Source organism: Erinaceus europaeus, chromosome 2, assembly GCF_950295315.1.
Source record: "Erinaceus europaeus chromosome 2, mEriEur2.1, whole genome shotgun sequence".
Taxonomy (NCBI): Eukaryota; Metazoa; Chordata; class Mammalia; order Eulipotyphla; family Erinaceidae; genus Erinaceus; species Erinaceus europaeus.
This window is the reverse complement of record NC_080163.1, coordinates 142,799,547-142,819,008: the sequence shown is the minus strand read 5'-3', so window position 1 is coordinate 142,819,008 and position 19,462 is coordinate 142,799,547.

Sequence of the window (19,462 nt, the reverse complement as noted above, 5' to 3'; positions counted from 1 at the left end):
TATCTGTGGTGCAGGCAGAACAGTGCCACCAGGGAGGCAGCAAGGCCCTAGTGTCTCAGCATGTAACAGTGGATATGGCAATTTGGGAGGTAGTGCATGAGGACCTGAGTTCAATCCCTGCCTGTGTATATACTACAGTCATAACTAGTTCTCTTTCTATCTTACCTTAAAATAAAATTTTAAAATGAGGCAGTCAATCTGGACTTTACACTCCACACCAGAGATCCTCCAGTGTACATACACAGTTCATTAGGTACTGTGGGAACATAAGAAAAGAAAGAGGCTGAAAGCAATGGTCTGTGTTTATTGAGCATCCTTCTCAGTACTTTATTCAGTAAAGAAACATTTATCAAGCAGCTACTTTGGGATAGGCAGTGTACTATGGACAATACACACAGACACACACACACATACACAAATCTCTGTACAAATAATTAGTCAGGAATCCCTTGTGGAGTCTGCATTCCTGTGTGGAGACAGAAGCAATAAAAAGCAATAATAAGCATAATGAATGATAGATTATAAAATGCTATGTGCTATAGGAAAAAGAAATAAGAGCACAGTGAGGGGCACATAAGAGTATTACCTCCTAATCCATCATTGCGTGGGCAGACTCTGCCGTTATCCTCATTTTGTACGTGATAATATAAAGGGTAGAGAGGTGATTTTCTCAGGTAGCAAAGGATCAAGTAAGACTTAGAATTCAGGACATCTGATTACAGTCTTTCCTCTTAACCATAATGCCCATGAATGACCAATGGCATCTGCCCTGGCAGGATTTCCACCTTACCTGTGGAGCTGGGACACAGCAGTGACTGGTTCTTTCTGTATGTGGTATTGTGAACATTTTTTTCTTTTGCTAGTGTCAAGTCCCCAAATGCAGTGAAGACCAAAGATATAGGTTTCCTAGTTTGGGCTATTACAATTGCGCTGCTATGAACATAGCTATACACGAATCTCTTTGGATGGGTATGTTTGTTTCCTGAGTACCCAGTTTCAGAGAGGAATTTCTGGATCATAGGTTATGTCCGTTTCTAGTTTTCTGAGAGTTTTGCAGACTGCTCTCCACATGGATTAGACTAATACACATTCCCAAGGCCAGGTGGTAGTGTACCCAGTTGAGCACACATGTTATGATGTGCAAGGACCCAGGTTCAAGCCCCCAATCCCCACTTGTAGGGGGAAAGCTTCGCAAGTGGTGAAGCAGGGCTGCTGTTATCTCTCTGTCTCTTTTACCTCTCTGTCTTCTCCTTCCCTCTCAATATCTGGCTGTCTCTACCAAATAAATAAAGATAATAAAAATTTAACTTACATTCACACCAGTAAACTGTAAAACAGTTTCTCTACCTCCACAACTTCCCCATTATTTGTTGTCGTGGTCCTTTCTGATGTATGATATTTTCACAAGAGTGAAGTGGTATTGCTGTCTTAATTTACATTTCTCTTACAATCAAGAAACTTTGCACATATTTTCAATATCTGTTGGCCCTCTTCTTTAGTGAATATCCTATCTGTATCCTCACCCCACTCATTAGTGTGGATGTTTATTTTTTGTTGCTAAGTTTGGGAAGCAACCTAGGTGTCCAGCAACAGATAAGTGGCTAAGAAGGTAACGATATGTGTGTACAATGGAATACTACTTAGCTGTTAAAAATTATGAAGTCACCTTTTCATTTGTCTTGGATGGAGCTTAAAAGGAATCATGTTAAATGAAGATAATCCATGAAGAGAAGGATTAATATGGAGTCATCTCATTCATGAGCAGAACTTAAGAAAAAAATCAGAAAGAGGTAAAACTTGGACTGGTTTGATGTAGTACACCAAGGAAAAAGACTCTGGGGAAGGAGGACAGGGAAAGGGTGGGAGGAAGTGGAGTTTTTAAGTCCTGGTATGTGATGATGGAAAGGGACTTAAGCTGGGAGTGAGAGTGTTTTGCTGACACCTATCATGACAACATGGAAAATTGCACCCATGTGCCAACAACTGTACTATAAACCATTAACTTCCCAATAAAAAAGAAAGAAATAGGTTTCCTTTATTCCACTGAGATTCCTTTCTATATGGATTTTACAGTCCTCTTCAGAATCCTCCTTGGCTCCCATTGTAGGTATAGCCCCTTACGATAGAGAACTGTAGTGATAGTGTCTGTACTTTTAGAGAAAACTCAATTCATTTCTGTAATGAAACCACATTAGAGAGAAATTGTGCAACGCAGTACTTTATTTGTTTTTTTTAATATATTTTTTTATTTAATGAGAGAGAGAGAGAAAGACACAAACACCAGAGCACTGCTCAGGTCTGGTTTATGGTAGTGCTGGGGATTAAACCCAAGGCCTCAGAGCCTGAGGCATGTAAGTTTGTTGTATAACCATTATACTGTCTCCCCAGTCCTTTATTTGGTTTTAAATATCATCACATTTTATATTTCAAAAAATTATGTTGTCATTACATGTGAGTTTTACAGTCATGTGTCACATTTCCTTCTGGTAACTGACAGTTGCATATACAAGGCAGAACCAATAATATGTAGCTAGGTGTGTATCCAGCTTTGTGTAATTACATTGTATGACACATTCTGTTGTGTAAATGATACACTGATTAAACCATATACTCACTAATAAGTGATGACTAATTATACTTCCCCTATTTGAATGGGAAGATGGTTAGAATGTACCTATACCCCCCTGCTACAATATCATCAATTTCTAGTAATAGACTGTCCAAAGAGGAACATGCATGTCTTTAATGTTAATTGGTACACACATAATGAAAACAGGCATTCTTCCCTCAAAGGTACAGAATGATCAGCTATATATTGAATTGTCAGAAAAGTTACGATGCACAGAAGGACAAAAAAATATCGCATGACTTTTATGGCAATCCAGTAACTTGTAGAATCTACTTTCCACACAAATCACCTACATTGAAGTGGGTCAGGGTTTTCATGCCCTCCTAGGTCTTTGGGTAGGGCTTGCTTAAATATCTGGTATCTAAGAGACATTGCAATAATGTCCATAGACAAAGAAATACTTTAAAATAATGATCAATGCAATTTTAATTATCAGTGACAGAGAGCAGTTTAAAGGTTTGAAATGGCTAGTTTTACATTTCAGAAATTTTAGAGACACTGTCATATCCAAGGTTCTCTGTGATAAGTGCTGCAAATAGTATAACACAAAACAGTTGAGATTGGGAAAGTCTAAATGACTGATCTCATCTATCAGAGAAGGTCTTCACCGGTGAAGAAAATCATTTCCAGGAATACTGGGTTTGTACATATTTCTCCATCTACACCCTTCTTTCATGCACTTCTCTTCTTTTATACCTGCTCTTTCTTGCAGAGAGGCCATCTTTTCCACTTCCTAAAAGACTTTTTTTTGCCTCAAGGATTATTATTGGGGCTCCATGCTGGCCCTATAATCCACTGATTCTGGTGACCATTTTTTTTTCCATTTTATTACATAGAACAGAGAGAAATTGAGAGGGGAGAGGGGAGATCAAAAGTTAAACACCTGCAGACCTGCTTTATTACTTGTGAAGCTTCCCCCTGCAGGTGGGAAGCCAGGGCATATTCACACTTCCATAGTAGTTGGTTTTCCTCTATGAAGCTCATATGTGCCACTGAAAGTCTTAACCACCCCTGTATTTCCAGTGCCCACACACTGGGACTACATGGTTTGCAAACTTTCACTGTACATCTGTTTTCTCTCTTCTTTTCTTTTCTATACACTTCATCAAAAAAGGCTATTTACTCTGCCAAGCTTTACTGAGCATCTATCTTACACTAGAAACTATATTAAATACTGTAGATAGAATGGAGCCAGTTAGGATGGGTAACTTTTCTTATAGAGCTTAAATAGAGTGAAGCATCAGCCATATATACCATCTGCTCCAAACACATGGGCTTTGTAATCTTTTGATAAGTACCTGGTGATTAATGGACTGTCTAAGTGCTTAATATTTCTACTTAGTCAAAAGCTATAGTGTTGACATTATATAGTATACCAGACAGAGGTTTAGGTATGGAAGTGTCTGGGGTATACAAAAATGACACAGTATCTACTTTTGAACCAAGTCACCTATGGAAACCTTAAGAGTTAAATCTAAGGTTTAAAGAGGATGCTTAGTATCCATGCTAACAGAAATGCTTTTACTTCAGAGAGTTCATATAAATCCTCAAAAAATGTATCTGAGTCATAAAACTGCAGGTTAAAACACTGACATTCAGAGAGGTTAAGTTGTCTTGCTCGGTGGGATGGGGGGTTAGTGAGCTCTGAGTCAAAATTCAGAAATTATCCAAAAGCATATGGGGATGAGCCTTTTACTTTTGAGGATCAGAACTGTAACTCTGGCTTTTAAAAAGTTATTATGATGGGGAGTTGGGTGGTAGCGCAGTGTGTAAAGTGCACGTGGTGCAAAGCACAAGGATCGGTGTAAGGATCCCGGTTCGAGCCCCCGGCTCCCCACCTGCAGGGGAGTCACTTCATAAGCAGTGAAGCAGGACGGCAGGTGTCTTTCTCCCCCTTTCTGTTTTCCCCTCCTCTCTCCATTTCACTCTGTCCTATCCAACAATGACGACATCAATAGCAACAACAATAACTACAACAATAAAACAAGGGCAACAAAAGGTAATAAATAAATAAATATTTTTAAAAAATTATTAGAATGGTGGTGTTTAGATCCTCATGAAGAATGATAATATTATTGAAAATTAATGAATGACAGTGTCCGTGTCCGTTAACTGGGAAGCAGGATTTTCAATATAATGAGGAATGTAAATACACAAAATTCAAGGGTGCAAACAATCCCATGGTAGAGAATTATGCACACATATATTACCCCATCTAAAAATTATGGTTCTGTTCTATTATTGAAAAAATATCTAGAGACATTTAGAGAGTGCTCAGTTTTTTATTCAAAATATTTTTATCAGTTTAATCTATGTCCAAAGATTTAAAATTTACTAGAGAGTGTAATTTTCTGGAAATTAGATAGAGACAGGATTTCTGTCAATTATTAAATAACTTACTGTTCATAAAATACTTTAATGTAGAGGGAAACTCTATAACATAATGGAGTATCCTTAAGTTTCATCTTTATTTCACAATTCTATTAAGATTACACTTACTAGATTCTTACAGACTCATGATAGAGTCAAGTAGTTTGTCTTACAGACAAAAGATTTTTCTGATTCAGTTATGGAATAATTACTGTTCCAATAAAAAATCCAAGAGTTTATTTGATTCTACCTCAGCCTCATGAATAGAATATCAATAGTAGGGGACTGGGCAGTGGCCTACTGGGTTAAGTGTACATGGTGCGAAGTACAAGGAACAGTGTAATGATCTAGGTTCAAGCTCCCGCTCCCCACCTGCAGGGGGGTCACTTCAAAAGTGATGAAGCAGGTCTGCAGGTGTCTATCTTTCTTTCTCCCTATCTGTCTCCCCCTCCTCTCTCGTTATCTCTCTGTCCTATACATCAACAACAACACAATAATAATAACAAAAATAACAACAAAAAAACCCCTAACAAAATGAAAAAAAATTACCTCCAGGAGCAGTGGATTTCAGTGCAGGCTCCTAGCCCCAGCCAAAATCCTGGAGGCAAAACCAAGAATATCAATAATATATAAACCTTGCATTGTTACTTTAGCCAAAATAAAATCTAGTTACAAGTTGCAGCTAGTTTTTTTTTTCTTTCTTAGAGTTTTAATGCATTCCCAAGCACAAGAATGCATTGTATTTTGTTAGCAATATTTCTTATTTATTCTCATAACTTAGTGAAAAACAAAACTTGATCCTGATTTTCAGTGTCTTGTGGCTCTTTGTTGAGAACTAATAGATTTGAGATGCAAAGTCATAACAGTAGTGAGAGAAACTATCAGTACTTTTTAAAGTTACCAGCTACAGTGAAAAATAAATAATAAGAGGTAAACTTGGGAAAATTGTTTATCTTCATGGAGTCTTGATTTCCTCAGCTATGAAATGGGCTACTTTCATAGACTTTTTTTTAGGAGCCAAAATAAGATCTAATATGCAAAATATTTCATATATAGCAATAACCAATATGTGTTAGTTATTCTTTTCTCTAGCTTTTGAGGTCTAATATATAAAATTTTGATAGATTTATAGAAGAACTCATTGCATCTATCTTTGTATTAGCATATTAATGTGTAATAATATATGTTATGTTTATATATTTGTGGATCTCTGCTTCCCACAGAATCTGTTAAGCGTGTTTCATTCATATTTTACTGATATCTAAAATTCATCTCTTTCCCTCTGCTACAAGAGCTCATCCTGCATAATATTATTCCATAACTCACATGAGCAGAGTTTGATGAATCATTGGTTTTTCTCCCTTTCACCTTCCCAAGCTAAAGAAAGTCCTTCCCATAATTAATCCACTGCTGGAGACCTTGACAAAGGGAGACAAATACCTTTAAGCAGAGATGACTGTACTCTGTCTGAAATTCATATTCACTGCAGTTTAAATAGAAATTACCCTCCTATCACCCTAGGCTACAATCTGGACACCACCAGAAAAAAAAATGTATGGATATAGAAGGACCAGTAAAGTACACAGGTTAACATGAGCAAGGATCTGGGTTTGATTCCTGGGCCACCTGCTATGGTGTCTCTTCTCTTTTTTATCTCTATCTCTGCTTATAAATAGCTACCATGAGCAATGGAGTCATGAAATGCACTTATATATAGTTTCTTCTGAAAGATACCATATGTATGAAATGTTATTTATTTATTTATATTAACAATTTAATATTGATTTACATTATGTAAGATAATAGGCATATAATCCCTATTAATTCCATGTGATTACCACCACCAGAGTTTTCTGTCCTCTTCTCCTCCATTGGAAGCTGCAGTAGTTCTCCCATGGACACACATATGGGTTGACTTTATTAATATATACCATGTCTATATTTATATCTTCATCGAAAGCCCATTTTTCTTTTTTTTTTTTTATAGCTTTTTTATTTATTTAATTTAATTTATTTTTGCCTCCTGGGTTATTGTTGGGGCTCGGTGCCTACACTATGAATCCACTGCTCCTGGAGGCCATTTTTCCCATTTTGTTGCCCTTGTGGTCATTGCTGTTATTGTTGCCATTGATGTTGTTGTTGTTGGATAGAACAGAGAGAAATGGAGAGAGGAGGGGAAGAGAGAGAGGGGGATAGAAAGATAGACACCTGCAGACCTGCTTCACCACTTGTGGAGCGGCCCCCCTGCAGGTGCGGAGCTAGAGGCTCAAACCAGGATCCTTACCTTACCGGTCCTTGCACTTTGCACCATGCGTGCTTAACCCGCTGCACTACCGCCCAACACCCACCTTTTTTTTTTTTATGTTTCTGCTTTCATTTCCTTTCTAATTCACACCTACACCTTTCACCTATTACTTACTACTTATAAGTGTCCTCCCTTTTTTTTTTTCACTCTTCTTTCTGATAAGGGAAACACTGCCTTATTCTCTGGTATCTTCCAGATTTGCTACCCTTTCCATAAGATTACTAGTGACAAACACTTTGGATCATGATGGAATTGAGGTTCAGAGCCCTTTCATCTTCTCCCCCTATCTTTAGTCTTTTGGGAGTATGGACTAAAATTCTTTCTGGGGTACAGAAAGTAGGAATTCTGGCTTCTGTAATTGCTTCTTTTCTAGTTATGGGCATGTGCAGGTTGTCCATATCCCCAGCCTGTATGTATCTTTCCCTAATTGGATAGGGCTCTGGAGATGTGAGTTTCTGGGGTACACTGGCACCATGTACATGGATTTTTAAAATTCTTTCTTTTTTTTATTTTAAAGGTTTATTTATTTATATTATGAGAGGACAGAGTAGTACTCTATTCCAACAGATCTAGTGCTATGGATTAATTTTAGGATTTGCATACAAGTCCTGTTTGTTACTCACTGAGCAAACTTTCTAGCTAGTAAGACTCTGTTTTATTAAGAAAAATATTACAAAATGTCTAACTCAGCAGTAGAAATAAGGGCATGTTTGAAGCCTCTGGTTTGACCTCTGGAACAATACATTGTGGGATGGTACTTTGGCTTAACTCTTATCTTTCTCTCCTGCTCTCATGAAATAAATAAATTCAAAAGGGAGATGTAAATAAAATTATTCACTGTAAGTATCTTGATGGAAAAAGTTATATTGCCTGGGAAAATTTTTCTGACTAGTGTCTGTTCACCCTTCACCTATGTATTGTTACTTCCTTTCCTTCTTATTTTCTCATTTCGTGCTTCATAATTAAATGTTTTTGGAGCAATTTTGATGTTCTAAGACCTTTGAAACACATGGGTAAATAGACTATTCATTTTTAAAAGGTTAATCACCAAAAGTCAGTTTCCAGGTGTTTAAATGTTAATGATTTAGAAGACATGGAAATAATATATAGTTTTTAGGTCATTATTTTTGACAATATGCATGCAAAATTGTCATTGGTGAGTAATAAAATTATGCTTCTCAAGGGGTAGTTGTATAACTTAAAGTAAAAGTGCTTAATAGCCCTCCATGATTAGAGTTAGACCTAGTAATCCTGGGATTCTAGTAGAATGGCCTAAAGAAGGCATCATAAATTCTCTAACTGATTAGACTTAGACCTACTAAACCTAGCAATTCACTAAAAAGGATGAAAGAAGTCAGGCCCCATAAACCCAATACCTGTATGAATACAACAAATAACAGTCAACTCTTCAACAACTGGGAGAAAGTCAAAGATTTACAGATAAAGAAAGGTCAACAAAAGCTAGATAAGGACAAGAGACTGGCTCACTTAATGAAGGCCTTTTTGGTCAATACCAGACCACCCCATCATCTGAGGCCATAGTTAGGGAATCCCTGGATTCCCACACAGAGATGGTAGGCCTAAATGTCTAGTATATCCCTCTCTCCACTATCACTGGTCACTTCTACTAGGAACGCCATCATAAGCCCTCTCATGGATCAATCTAGTGACTTGTCCTCCCTGTAAAGTAGCGATGGTAGGGACTGTTCCACTCTCAGAAAGGAGGCTGTCATCTGATCCTGCCACTTAAGGAATACTGGTCCTGAAATGAGTGCAGCTTAGAATGTTCCCAGCTGTGACCATGAGCTGTGAGCTCAGACCAACAGAAACTCCGAGGTAATACAGGCTCCTGTGCTAAATATGAATACATATGGGCACTGAGTCATGTTGATGGGGTAAACAGTTCATTTCATTCATAAATTTTCTTCAGTATTAGGAGCTACTCTCTGCTCTAATCCAACTACCTAGCCCTATTCTCAACTGGCCACTGGGAGTCATGGGTTCATGGTACCAACACCAAGCCCCAGTGCTATCCCTGGATGGAAAAAAGTTAACAATAATATAAAACAACCTCAAAACAAAACCAGAATGGCTATAAGCAAACTACACTTATCAACAATCACCCTAAATGTGAATGGCTTAAATTCCCCAGACAAAAAATTCAGAATGACTGAATGAATTAAAGCAAGACCCATCTATTCTGTGTATCCAGGGAACACACATCCAAAAGAAAGACAAATAGAAGCTTCAGGTTCCAGGCTGGAACAAGGTATTCTAAGCCAATAATGCAAACAAAAGGGAATGAACAGCTTTTTTATTATTTGATATATTGGACTTTCAGGCAAAGAAGGTACATTGGCAGTACATATTGCTCAGAAGATCAATATGATAGGAAGACATAACCATCATCAATATATATGCCCCCATATGTGTGCACACAAATATGTAAAAAAAGTTCTTACTCACCTTAAAGGAGACATTGACAGCAGCACAGTAGTCATCAAAGACCTCAATACACAACTTACAGCAAGAGGAAGATCATCAGGACAAATAAATCAACAAGAAAACAGAGGCCTTAAATGAAGTCATAGATGAGATGAGCTTAACGGATATATTCAGAACCTGTCATCCCCACCACACACATACACACACAAAAAAGATGATACATTATTTTAAAATGCATATGGAACATTCTCAAGGACTGATCATGTGTTAGAACACAAATTAAGAGATTTGTCGATATTCAAATTATAATCTTGTATGACCATGAAGCAGTGATCTTAGAAATCAACCACAAAAAGAAAAGGAAATACATACAAATTATGGAGGCTAAACAGTACACTTCTGAATAATACCTGGGTCACTGAAGAAATCAAAAGAGAATTTAAAATTACTTGGAGAACAATGGAAATGAAGAGACCAACTACCAGACTCAGTGGGATGCAGCAAAAGTTGTCCTAAGAGGGAAGTTTATAGCAATACAGGCCCATATTAACAAACAGCAAAGATCTCATGAAAGCTACCTAACATGATGATTAAGTCAAATAGAAGACAAGCAGCAAAGAGACCCAAAAGTTAGCAGAAGGAAAGAAATAGTCAGAAGTTAATGAAATAAAATTTAGAAAGATGATTCAAAAGATTAATAAAACCAAGATCTGATTCTTAGAAAGGATAAGTAAAATAGGTAAACCACTAGCTAGACTCACAAAAGAAAAAAGAGAAAAAGCTATGCTAAAAATCAGGAATGAGAAAGATGAAATTACAATTGAAAATGGTGAGATACAAAGAATCATATATGAATATTATGAACATCTCTTTGGGAATAAATTGGGCAATTGAGAAGTGGATGTATTCCTAGAATCCTACCACCTGCCTAACTTAACCCAAGAGGAAGCAGATAGCTTAAAGTCAATCACTAGATTATAAATTGAATCAGTCATCAAAAATCTTCCCAACAATAAAAGCACAGGCCCAGATGGCATTACTAACAAATTCTATAAGACTTTCAAAGAAGAATTAATACTTATTCTCCTCCAGCAATTCCAGAACATTGTAGAAGAGCAAACACTACCAAACACATTCTATAAGGTAAATGTCACTTTGATCCTCAAAGCAGGAAAGGACTCTAGAAACAATAGAAAGAAAATTATATACCCATATATCTGATGAGTAAGAAAGCAAAGCTTCTGAACAAGATCTTGGCAAATCAAATACAACAATATATTAACAAAATAATTCACCAAGACCAAGTGGGGTTCACCCCTGGGAAACATCTGCAAACCAATGCAATTCATCATATCAACAAAAAGAAAGATAAAAATAACATGGTCATATCAACTGACTCTGAAAAAACATTCAGCAACACCCATTTATAACAAAGACCCTCCAAAAACTGGGAATAGAAGGACTATTCATCAACATAATAAGGACTACTTACAGCAAAATCACAATTAACATTATTGTCAGTAGAGGAAATCTGAAAGCTTTCCCCCAAAATTTGGAAACCAAACAAGGATAACCACTATTTCCACTGTTATTGAACATAGCTCTCAAGGTCTTTGACAACTCAATCAGACAAAAAGAAAATAAAAAAGATACCAAAGGCATATAGATAGAAAAGAAATCAAACTATCACTATTTGCTGATGACAAGAAATTATACATAGAGAACCCCCAAAGACTCTACCAAAATTCTACTGGAAATAGTAAATTCAGTAGAGTAGCATGGTAAAAAAATCAATGCATATCAATCTGTGGAATTTCAGTATACAAATAAGGAGTTAGAAGAAAGAGAAATAAAAGACTCAATCCCATTTACAGTTGAGTCTTCAAAATTAAAACATTTTGAGGTGAATCTCACAAACAAGGTGAAGGACTTTTATAACAGAAATTACAGCAAATTGCTAAAAGAGATAATGGCATTCATAGTGGAAGAACATTTCTTTCTTTTTTTATATATTTTATTTATTTACTAATGAGAAAGATAGGGGAGAGAGAGAAAGAACCAAAAATCACTCTGGTACATGTGCTGCCAGGGATTGAACTCAGAACCTCATGCTTGAGGGTCTAGTGCCTTAGCCACTGTGCCACCTCCTAGACCACAGGAAGAACATTTCTTGTTCATGGATTGGAAGAATAAGCATTATTAAAATGGCTGTTCTACCGAAAGCAATCTACAGTTCCAATGTAATCCATATCAAAATTCCAATGACATTTTTAAGCAAATTGAATAACTTGTTAAACAATTTGTGTGGAACCACAAAAGGCCACAAATTGATAAAGCACTTCTGAAAAAAAAGGAAAAATATGCAAATATCACACTACCCAACTTCAGTTTATACTACACTACCATAGTAATCAAAACAGTATTGTACTGAAATAAAAATGGACAATTGGATCAAAGGAGCATAACTGAACATCCAGAAATGAGCCCACACATATACAACTACCTAATATATGACAAAGGGGCCAAAACCATTTAGTGGGGTATATAAAATCTCTTCAAAAAATGTTTCTGGGGAAATTGCACAGCCATGTATAGAAAAGTGAAACTAGACTGCCACCTAACACCATACACCATGGTGAAATCAAAATGAATTAAAGAACTAGATATTAAACCAGAAACTCTAAAATTTATAGAAGTAAATGTTGGTGAAACTTTGTGGACCTTCACATCAAAGATATATTCAGAGATTAAATCCCCTAGGAATAGGAAATGAAAACAAAAGTAAATACATGAAATTAAAGAGCTTCCACAAATCACAATCACAACATAAGGATAACCAGACAAACCAGTAAATGGAAGAAAATATTTGTACATCACACATCAGACAAACAACTGAAATCAAACATCAATACAGAATTGTTACATATCTATAAAAGAAGCAAAAGTAACCCAATAAAAAAGTGAGCCAAAGAACTAAACAGTTTTCTGAAGAAGAAATACATATGGCACACAAACACTTGAAGAAACACTCTACTCCACTTATCATTAGAGAAAGGCAAAATGAAACTACAATGAGATATGATCTCACACCTGAGAGAATGGCTTATATCAACAAACTAGGAAAGGATGGGTATTAGAGATTTTGTGGAGAAAAGGGAACTCTGCTATATTGCTGGTAGGAATGCAAACTTGTATAGCCCTTTTTGGAAGACTGTAAGTACAGTCCTTAAAAAAAAAAATGGGGGAGTCGGGCAGTAGCGCAGTGGGTTAAGCACATGTGGTGCAAAGCATGAGGACCAGCATAAGGATCCCGGTTCGAACCCTGACTCCCCACCTGCAGGGGAGTCGCTTCACAAGCGGTGAAGAGGTCTGCAGGTGTCTATCTTTCTCTCCCTCTCTCTGTCTTCTCCTCCTCTCTCCATTCCTCTCTGTCCTATCCAACAATGACGACATAAATAACAACAACATTAATAACTACAACAATAATAATTATAACAATAAAAACAACAAGGGCAACAAAAGGGAATAAATAAATAAATATTTAAAAAATAAAAAATAAAAAATAAATAAAAATGGAAGTACCTAAAGACACAACGATACTACTTTAAGCATCTATCCAAAGGACACCAAAAACTAAGTAGAAGAGACATGTACACTTCTGTGTCTGTAGCTGTATTATCCACAAAAGCTAAAGAGTGGAAACAGCCTAAATGCTCATCAACAGATGACTCGCTAAAGAAGTAGTGGGATATATACTCCATAGAATGTTACTCTGCAGGACAGCAGCATCTGTGTTTCTCTCCTCTCCTCTCCCAGGTCAGTTAGGAATAACAAAGAGATCATCTGGGACCACAACAAAGCAGGACTAAAATGACTTCAGGAACCTACCAAATCAGCGATGAGTGCAAATACTTGTGGCTCATGGACAGAGAGGAGCCTAAGGAGAGATTAAATGGCTGGTAACAGTCCATCAGTTTACCAGTTGAGGCAACACCTCCAGTCTGTTTTACCAACAAAAAGACTGGTGAAGGGAGGAGAGGACTCCCCTAAGACTCACCAAATACAACTGTGAGTCTCCACTGCTACTTAACCTCAGAGGCTGGAGCAGCAAGAAGAGGCCCTGTGCTGACACAAGACAGAGAACTAACCAGGAAAGTTAGGAGAAGATCTATATCTCAGTGGCCTAGTTGTGGGGCTTTGTGGTGGAAGTCTTTCCATGTTGTTCTCCTGATGAGAACATAGTGAATAATTGCCTCAGAACCTACAGACTATAAATAGGACTTGCTTAGAAACTCACAACACCCAACAGTGCTGCCCAGCTTGGCAGAGAAGCTGAACTGAGCCTGGAGCTTTGGATTCTTGGGGAATGAGAGTCTCTTTGCATAACCACTACATTATCTCTCCTCCAACCTGCTTTATCTTTCGGTCAGGAGTGAGGGATTAAGCTAGGAAGCCTACTTAATAGTTTAAAAGCCCTCAGGCTCCCATAGCCTATAGGGAAGAAAAAGCACAAAAGAGGCATCTAAAGCCACTGTGTTCCAACTCAGGGATTAAAATAATATTGAAACAACTGTCAATTTCCACAACTGTGAACCCTTTAATTACCTTACTTATCTTTCTCTCTTATCTTTCTCTCCTGCTCTCATGAAATAAATAAATTCAAAAGGGAGATGTAAATAAAATTATTCACTGTAAGTATCTTGATGGAAAAAGTTATATTGCCTGGGAAAATTTTTCTGACTAGTGTCTGTTCACCCTTCACAAGTTAATCCAGGAAATAGTGATCAGTTATTTGAAAAGTACTGACAGAGGGACCTCATAATATACTATATAGAATGGTTAAACCAACAAGAAGAAATATTGAAGAAATGAACCAGGACAAGAGTTCAGCTAAAAGCCCCCTAAAGGGCAAAGCACAAAATAATGAGGTCAACATCCAAACACTAGTTAAGGAAATAATTACAGGAGTGAGTAAAGAGTTTGAAAGAATTGTCATCAGAAATGCAGAAACAACCAGTGAGACTCTGGAAGAAAACACTAATTATCTCAAGGTTATTAGGGAGCTGAAAGCTGAAATAGCTGAGCTAAGAACACAACTAGCTGAACAAGCTAAAACAGTATCAGAACAGGGTAGCAAAATAGTTGAACTCCAGAAAACAATAGAGGGGAGAGAAAATAGAATACATGAAGCTGAAGACAGAATTAGCAAGTTGGAGAATGGATTATAGACAACTAAAAAAGAAGTAAGAGATCTCAAAAATAGATTAAAAGATTCTGAAAACAACAACAGAGATCTATGGGATAATTTCAAAAGAAATAATGTATGCATTATTGGCTTACCAGAGGAAGAGAGGGAAGGGAAGAAAGCATTATTCAGGACATAATAGCTGAAAACTTCTCTAGTCTAGATAACATCAAAGACATAAAGGTTCAAGAAGCCCAGAGGGTCCCAAACAGAAATAACCTGGACTTAAAGATACCAAGACACATCATATTTAGAATGGGAAGAAATAAGGATAAAGAAATGATTCTGAGGATGCGAGAGAAAAATAGAGTCACCTAGAGAGGAAAACCCATAAGCTTAGCAGCAGACTTCTCCACACAAACACTCAGGCCAGAAGAGAATGGCTTAATATCTATCGAATGGTCAGTGGGAAAGGCTTTCTTTTTTTTTAATTTTTTTAAAAATATTTATTTATTCATTTTCCATTTTTGTTGCCCTTGTTGTTTTATTGTTGTAGTTATTGTTATTACTGTAGTTATTGTTGTTATTGATGTCATTGTTGTTGGATAGGACAGAGAGAAATGGAGAGAGGAAGGGAAGACAGAGAGAGGGAGAGAAAGATAGACATCTGCAGACCTGCTTCACCTCTTGTGAAGCTACTCCCCTGCAGGTGGGGAGCCAGAGGCTTGAACCAGGACCCTTATGCTGGTCGTTGTGCTTTGCGCCACCAGCACTTATCCCACTGCACTACCACCAGACTCCAGAGAAAGGCTTTCAACCAAGACTACTGTATACTGCTAGACTGTCATTCAGACTAGATGAAGGCATAAAAATCTTTTCAGACAGGCAACACTTGAAATAATCAACTATCACCAAGCCTGCCCTGAAAGAAGTTCTGAAAGGTCTCCTATAAACAGTCAGACCACCATAAATATGCCATATATCAGAACACTCTAAAAATCTACAAGAATGAAATTATGATATCTTCAAATTTTGATATCAATAAGTGTCAGTGGCCTAAACTCATCTATTGAAAGGCAAATAGTAGGAAGATGGATCAGAAAACACAACCCAATAATATGCTGTCTACAGGAAACCCACCTAACTCATCAAGACAATCACAGAGTCAAAGTGAAAGGATAGAAAACTATCATACAAGCCAAAGACCTGCAAAAAGGGGCGGGAACAGAGATTCTCATAACTAAAACAATAGACTTTAAAATAAATAAAATTTAAAAAGATATGGATAGACCGACTTAATGCTCAGAGGATCAGTCAACTAAGAGGACTTAACAATTATTAACATCTATGCACCCAATGAGAAGCCATCTAAATACATCAAACATCTATTGAAAGAGCTACAGCAATATATTAACAGCAATACAGTCACTAGGGGACTTCAAAACTCACTATCTCAACTTGACAGATCAACCAGGCAGAAAATCAATTAAGAAATGAGGGAGGTAGTGAGGAATTAGACAAATTAAAACTATTGGATATTTTCAGAGTCATTCATCCCAAGAAACTGGCATACACATTCTACTCAAGTCCATGTGGGTCATTCTCAAGGACAGACCACATGTTAGGCCACAAAGACAGCATCAACAAATTCAAGAGCATTGAACTCATCCCAAGCATCTTCTTGGACCACAGTGGAATTAAACTAACACTTAAAAATCAACAAAAGATTAGTAATAGTCCCAAAACATGGAAGCTAAACAGTGCACTACTTAACAACTACTGGGTCAAAGTGGAAATAAAGGAAGAAACCAAAATGCTTCAAGAGTTCAATGAAACTGAAGACACAAGCTATCAAAATATTTGGGACATAGCTAAGGCAGTACTGAAAGGGAAGTTCATAGCCATACAAGCACACATTAGGAAACAAGAAAAAGTACAAATAAACAACCTGATTGCACATCTTAAAGACCTAATGAAAAAGAACCAGGGAACCCTAAAATAACCAGAAGGACAGAAATCACTGAGGTTAGGGCAGAAATCAATAACATTGAAAATAAGAAAACCATGCAAAAGATCAATGAAAGTAAATATTGGTTCTTCAAAAGAGTGAACAAAATTGACAAACCAGACTCACATAACAAAAAGGGAGAAATGAAATGAAAAAGGAGATATCACAACAGACACCACCAAAATTCAACAACCATGTGAGGCTTCTATGAACAAGTATATACCCCCAAGCTAGAGAACCTGAAAGAAGTGGATGATTTCCTAGATACACACAAACTTCCAAAATTAAATAATGAGAAACTAGATAATATGAACAGGCCCATCAAAGTTAATGAAATTTAAATGGTTATAAGAAACCTTCCGAAGAATAAAAGCCCTGGACCAGAGGTTGTTACAAATGAATTCTACAAAACCTTCAAAGAAGAACTAATACCTCTACTTTTAAAAGTCTTCCGGAAGATTGAAGAAACTAGAATACTCCCTTCTAGCTTCTATGAAGCCAACATCACTTTGATACCAAAAGCAGACAGGGACACAATCAAAAAAGAAAAATACAGACAAATATCTCTGATGAACATAGATGCTAAAATATTGAACAAAATTCTTGTCAAGTAGATACCGCAGTATATTAAAAAGATTGTTCATCATGACCAAGTGGAGTTTATCCCAGGGATGCAAGGTTCGTTTAATATAAATAAATCAATCAACGTGTTCTACCACATCAATAAAAGCAAGACCAAAAACCACATGGTCATATCAATAGAAGCAGAGAAAGAGTTTGACAAAATACAACATCCCTTTATGATCAAAACACTACTAAAAATGGGAATAGATAGAAAATCCCTGAAGATGTTGGAGTCAATCTTTAGCAAACCTACAGCCAACATCATACTCAATGGTGAAAAACTGGAAGCCTTTCCCCTCAGATCAGGTACTAGACAGGGCTGCCCACTATCACCATTACTATTCAACATCGTGTTGGAAGTTCTTGCTATAGCAATCAGTCAGGGGCAAGGAATTAAAGGCATACAGATGGGAAGAGAAGAAGTCAAACTCTCTGTATTTGCAGATGACATGATAGTATACATAGGAAAACCTAAGGAATACATCAAGAAGCTTTTGGAAATCATCAGTCAATACAGTAAGGTGTCAGGCAACAAAATTAACATTCAAAAGTCATTGGCATTACACTATGGAAACACTGAGTTAGAAGAAGTTGAAATCCAGAAATCAATTCCTTTTACTATAGCAATGAAAATAATAAAATATCCATGAATAAACCTGACCAAAGTGTTTAATGACTTGTATACTTAAAATTATGAGTCACTACTCAAGGAAATTGAAAAAGACACATAGAAGTAGAAAGATATTCCATGTTCATGGGCTGGAAGAATTAACATAATCAAAATGAATATACTACCAGGAGCCATATACAAATTTAATGCTATCCCCATCAAGATCCCAACCACATTTTTTAGGAGAAAAGAACAAATGCTACAGATGTTTATCTGGAACCAGAAAAGACTTAGAATTGCCAAAACAATCTTGAGAAGAAAGTACAGAAATGGAGGCATCAGACTCTCATATATCAAATTGTTTTATAGGGCCATTGTCATCAAAACTGCTAGGTACTGGTACATGAATAGACATACTGACCAGTGGCATAGAATTGAGAGCCCAGAAGTAAGCCCCTACAGCTATGGAAATCTAATCTTTGACAAAGGTGCCCAGACTATTAAATGGGGAATGCAGAGTCTCTTCAACAAATGGTGTTGGAAAAAATGGGTTGAACATGCAGAAGAATGAAACTGAAACACTATATTTCACCAAATATAGAAATAAATATCAAGTGGATTAAGGAGTTGAATGATAGACCACAAACTATCAGATACTTAGAGGAAAATATTGGCAGAACTCTTTCCCGCATAAATTTTTAAAGAAATCCTCAGTGAAACAAATCCAATTACAAAGAAGACTAAGGCAAGCATACACCTATGGGACTACATCAAATTAAAAGCTTCTGCACTGGAAAAGAAACCACTACCCAAACCAAGAGACTCCTCACAGAATGGGAGAAGATCTTTACATGCCATACATCAGACAAGAGGCTAATAACCAAAATATATAAAGAACTTGCCAAACTCAACAACAAGAAAACAAATATCCCAATCCAAAAATGGGGAGAGGACATGGAGAGAATATTCACCACAGAAGAGATCCACAAGGTTGAGAAACACATGAAAAAATGCTCCAAATCTTTGGCAGAGAAATAAATCAAGACAACAATGAGATACCACTTCACTCCTGTAGAGAATGTCATACATTAGAAAAAGTAGCAGCCCACTTTCCTGTATGCCTCTCCCAATCCATATCAAATAATATTGCATCCGCCGATCACAACCTAACCAACACAATGATTGCCACCTCAACATGCTTCACTTCAGACTGTCCAGAGACTTCACATGTGGAATGACAATTCTTCAGCTTCATTACTCGGGTGAGACCTTTCCTTTCATAGTAT